This window comes from Mus caroli, chromosome 7 (genome assembly GCF_900094665.2).
Source record: "Mus caroli chromosome 7, CAROLI_EIJ_v1.1, whole genome shotgun sequence".
Taxonomy (NCBI): Eukaryota; Metazoa; Chordata; class Mammalia; order Rodentia; family Muridae; genus Mus; species Mus caroli.
The window spans coordinates 127,561,478-127,566,799 of NC_034576.1; the positions used below are offsets into that span (position 1 = coordinate 127,561,478).

General features: G+C 46.7%; 1 pseudogene; it reads left to right on the forward strand.

Annotated features, from left to right (window-relative positions):
• Window positions 1-334: 334 nt before the first annotated feature.
• On the forward strand, window positions 335-1,666 carry LOC110299191 (annotated as a pseudogene).
• The last annotated feature ends 3,656 nt before the right edge of the window (window positions 1,667-5,322 follow it).

Here is a 5,322-nt window from a genome sequence, read left to right on the forward strand (position 1 = left end):
ACTTCCTGGGTCACACATTTAAACCACCACAATCACCCACATCCAATGGCCTTATAAATGTTCTATAAAGAACACCTCAGCCCCTTCCTCCCCTCCTGGCTCTTCTCTTCCCGTTGAGGTGGCGGCCGGCCTTGCCTCCTACTCAGCTCTGTTTTTCCTCTCCTCGATTTTCCCCCAACCCAACCCCAAACCCCACCCCCCACCCCGACCTCCCCGGGCCCAGAGCAGCTGGACTTCTCTCTCCCTTCTCTATGGCGGCCTCTGAGCCCCTGCGTGCGCTCCTTCCCCCCCCCCCCCCCCCCCCCCCCCCCCCGCATGCGCTCCTTTCCCCACTATGAATGAGGAATCCAGCGTGCTGGGCACCGGCCTGACAGAATGTATCCTGTTGGGGATAATGTCAGTAAATGGAAAGAAGGTTCTTCATATGGATCAGAATCCATACTATGGAGGAGAAAGTGCATCTATAACACCGCTGGAAGATTTATACAAAAGATGTAAATTACCAGGACAACCACCAGCATCAATGGGGAGAGGAAGAGACTGGAATGTTGACTTAATTCCCAAGTTCCTTATGGCCAATGGTCAGTTGGTGATGCTGCTGCTTTTCACAGAGGTCACTCGTTACATGGACTTCAGAGTGATTGAGGGAAGCTTTGTCTACAAGGGAGGAAAAATCTACAAGGTTCTTTCCACTGAAGCAGAAGCCCTGGCGTCTAGCTTAATGGGACTGTTCGAGAAACTCTGCTTCGGGAAGTTCCTGGTTTATGTTGCCAACTTTGATGAAAAAGATCCTAGAACTTTTGAGGGTGTTGATCCTAAGAAGACCTCCATGTGAGATGTGTATAAGAAGTTTGATTTGGGCCAAGATGTTATAGACTTTACTGGCCATTCTCTTGCGCTGTACAGAACAGGTGACTACTTAGATCAGCCGTGTTGTGAAACCATTAATAGAATTAAACTTTACAGCGAGTCTTTGGCAAGATATGGTAAAAGTCTGTACCTCTATCCGCTTTATGGTCTTGGAGAATTGCCACAAGGATTTGCAAGGTTATGTGCTATTTATGGAGGTACCTACAGGCTGAATAAACCAGTTGAAGAAACCATTGTGCAAAATGGAAATGTGGTGAGTGTAAAATCTGAAGGAGAGATTGCTCGCTGTAAATAGCTCATCTGTGATCCCAGCTATGTAAAAGATCGGGTTGAACAAGTGGGCCAGGTAATCAGAGTGATCTGTATCCTTAGCCACCCTATCAAGAACACCAACGATGCTAACTCCTGCCAGATCATCATTCCACAGGACCAAGTCAACAGCAAGTCAGGTATCTCTGTTTGCATGATCTCCTTTGCACATAATGTGGCAGCACAGGGCATGTATATTGCCATTGTAAGTACAACCGTGGAGACCAAGGAACCAGAGAAAGAAATCAGACTGGCTTTGGAGCTCTTGGAACCAACTGAATAGGAATTTGTCAGCATCAGTGACCTCTTTGTGCCTAAAGATTTGGGACTAGGTAGTCAGATCTTCATTTCCCGAGCCTATGATGCTACCACACACTTTGAGACAACCTGTGATGGCATTAAAGATCTCTACAAGAGGATGACAGGATCTGAGTTTGACTTTGAAGAAATGAAGCACAAGAAGAATGGAATTTATGGAGAAGACTAACAGCAGTACATATTATGTAATAATTAGGACAAACTTAAAATTTAGCAAATAATGTATATTGTATGAAATCAATATTGTAAGCCCTGCTTTTATGATCGAAATGGAGATAGAAGAGTGCTATACCAGTGAATACCCCTTCACTTTTCTAATATCATGTATTAAACTTGTTTTCGTGGACTTCAGAATTGGTTGGTTCTATTCCATTTAACCAGACTGCATTTTTTTCTAGTGAAGGAGCTATTCTAAAAAAAAATTGATATCAATACAGAGAACTTGGTACAGTACTTGTATCTTTTAATCAGTGTGGCCTTTGCTATTGTGGGACCTTGCCCAAGAGCTGAATCTATACAATTTGTGCCATCCTGAAATTGGGAGTCTAAATTCAGTGTCCTTTGGTTTCTGAAGAGGTTCAATGTTTTCTCTATTTTGTTATGTCAAGTATTACAGCCAGGCCAATAGAAGAGCCACATGTTTTGTTTATGAGGTTATATAGCCTTTTAGCCAAACTTCAGACTTAGGGAGTTGGAGGAAGCCAGTATGTGGTATTTTAACCTACAACAATTGCTGAGAAGGGGAAAAGAACCTTAAGTAAAGCAGGTAAAAATATAGAAGCATCCTTTATCCCAGGTATGGCTTCTTCAATGGACCAAGCTGCAGTGCAGTATTGATTTGACAGAGCCTCAATTTCAATGATGTCTGTTCCAAAATGGCTCCAAATGATTTCTGTACTGCAGAAATAAAGCCAAACTCTGGAAACCAAAAACACTCATGTGGTGGACATACTTCATACATGCAGGCAAAACATTTACACATGTAAAAATAGATCTTTTTTTTTTCAAATTCTAAAAACTCAACGACAACAAACTCCAAGAAGTGGTGGCTGTTTGAGGCAGAGGTGCAAGATACAAGAACAGCACAGCAAGACCTTGTCCCGAAGAATTAGGTGGGGGAGGTGCTACTGCAGGCTGCAGGTAAGATATACCAACAGCAATTTAGAAAGAAGGAGCATCGAGTATAGGAAAAAAGTGGATAAAATCCAAAACTCAACAGTGGCAAATGCCAGAGCAGATGAAGTACAATCAAACAGATGTGTTGTCTAACTGCTTAATAAATAAATGCATAAATAACTATATAAGTAAATAAATAAATGAATACATCAATCCATGTTTGTAGCCACCTCCCAGGGCTGCTCTCAGCCTAGGTCAGCAATGCTTCTTCCTGCAGCAGGCAGCAGCTAACACAGACTCATAACTGCTCCAAGTGTGAGCATAAATGACTGTCGAGGGCTCAGCCCTCAGCAGGTCATCTCTGTCCCTACCCCTAAGCCTGGCAGAACACTGGGGAAGAGGGTCTGGAAAGACCTTAAGAGCAGGAGGTTGGGTGCTGAGAAACACTGTGTTCTGGACGGGACATGGCCGCTGCACTCAGGGATTACAGCAGGCATGGTTGAGACCTTTACAGGGATGGACCCTTCATACATTCCACAGCAGAGGGGAGCAGAGGCCTGGGAGACCTGAGGGGCCATTGGCAGTTAAAGGCCACCAGAGGACACTTGTTGTGGATGACCTTGAACATCACCTGCCTCCGTCTTCCCTCCATCTTCGATCCTGTACCGGTATTACATGAATGTGTCACCGCACTGAGATCATATAGCGCTGGAGATTGGACTCCGGGTCTCACACACACTAGTCAGGAATTCTAGTAGTAGTCTGAACTACTTCCCCTCCCTCATCTTGGTTGTTAAGACAGGGACATAGGCCTCACTGATTAGTTGGGGTTGGCTAGCTGGCAAGTCCCAGGGTTCTCTGCTTCCTCACTACTGGGGTTACAAGTGTATGCTACTATGCCTGGCTTGTGTGGGGGATATGTGTGTGCGTGTGTGTGTGTGCGTGTGTGTGTGTGTGTGTGTGTGTGTGTGTGTGTGTGTGGTATATGAGCATGTCCGTGTATGCACTGGGTGTCCTGGTGTACCACTCTCCACCTTATTCCCTTGGGAAAGAGTATTTCACTGAGCTTGGGCTAGACTGGCAGCCAGAAAGCCCCTGCAGTCCTCCTATGTCCTTTTTCCCAGAGTGCAGGATTACAGGCAAACCCAGCTTTTTCCTCAGATGTTGGGGTCCACGTTGGTGTAACAAGGGCTCTTATCTACTGTGTAGTCTTCCAAGCTCCACTCTCAGCTTTTTAACACGGGGACTGGGGTTCAAACTCGGGTCTACTGAGGGGACCCAACAGAGCTTTCCCCACAGCACTAATTATTCTATCACACTACATCTGTTCCAAAAATAGTCTACTCTTAAACACTGAGGTAAGCTCAAAGGCAGCTCCATCCGCTGGGCTGGAATGCGCTCCAAGCTTGGAAGGAGACAAGCTTGGGAAGCCCTTAAACTGGAAGAAGAGCCTGGATTATCTGGGGCTCCCAGCCCACTCTTAGGCCAAACAGAGTGGTCACTTAGGAAGTCTGGGACTGTGGAGGGAATATAAGCTTCCTGCTATTGTCTGTATTCTTGGCCAGCATCCTCGGCTCTGTCCTGACATCAACTTAGATACATAGAAAGGTTTTTTGAAAGAGGAGTGCTAAGAATTCCCATCATTGTGCCCCTGAACATTTCCAAATGCCTTCCCTGACCACATGTGTGCTGGCCTTCCTGCTGCCTTCCGGTCTGTCAGCACTGTCTAGATTCTGATTTCACAACCAGGCACGCAGGCTCCAGCCCAGCTGCTTTCTTGGCCTAGTTCTGCTGAGCTTCTCTGAGCACCTGAGTCAAGCAGGGCTGGTCCCAAGCACCATCACAGGCCAGCCCGTTTCTGTCACATATCGATGTATCTCACATAGTCCCCTCTCCCCTGGGCAAGGGTCATACAATCCAGTCACATGAAGACAAGTGGCCAGCCAGGAGGGATCAAAAGATGGCTTGCAGACTCAGAAGACAGCAAGATGTGGTGGCTTGTATCTGCAATCCTGCTTGGGAGGCTGAGACAGGATTACTGTGACTTCAAGTTCAGACTGTGCTACAATATGACAGCCAAAGCTGTATAGCAAGATCCTGTCACAAGAAGAAAAAAACTAAGCCAAACCAATCCATAATGCCCAAAACAGGATGGCAAGCCCATGGGATGGCTTAGCTAGCAAAGGCAAGGCTGGTCACTGTTGCGCTGCTGTGGGCAAGAGAACAACTTCGTGATGCCAGTTCTGTCTTTTCACTTTTGCGTTGTTTCTAGGGATAGATCTTGCACTCTCAGACTTGCAGGCCTTAAGCAAGTTTCCTAACAGATCCATGCCTCAACTTCTTCATCTGAAAAGGGACAGTTGCACATGACTCCCTCTTGGGAGCAGCAGCTTGGAGTGCCTGAACCTAGCAGGAGGCACTCGCTCTTAATTGATGAGTTGTTTTGCTTCCTAATTTCTCTGGCACAGGCGCTGGGTAAACATTGGGAAAATGAGCAACAGCCGCAAACACAAGCCTAGGGAAAGGGCAAAGATTCGAGTCCCGCAGTCCTGGGACTTAAAAGCTGGAGCCCTGGACAGCTGCGGACGCATGGGGTGGGGCATGCAAATAAGCCAGCGATCAGGCAAAGTCCCGTGGACTGCGGGTGAAAATGAGCCCGGGTGAGGGGCGGGGCATGCATGGGGTGGGGCGTCGCATGTAAATAAGGGA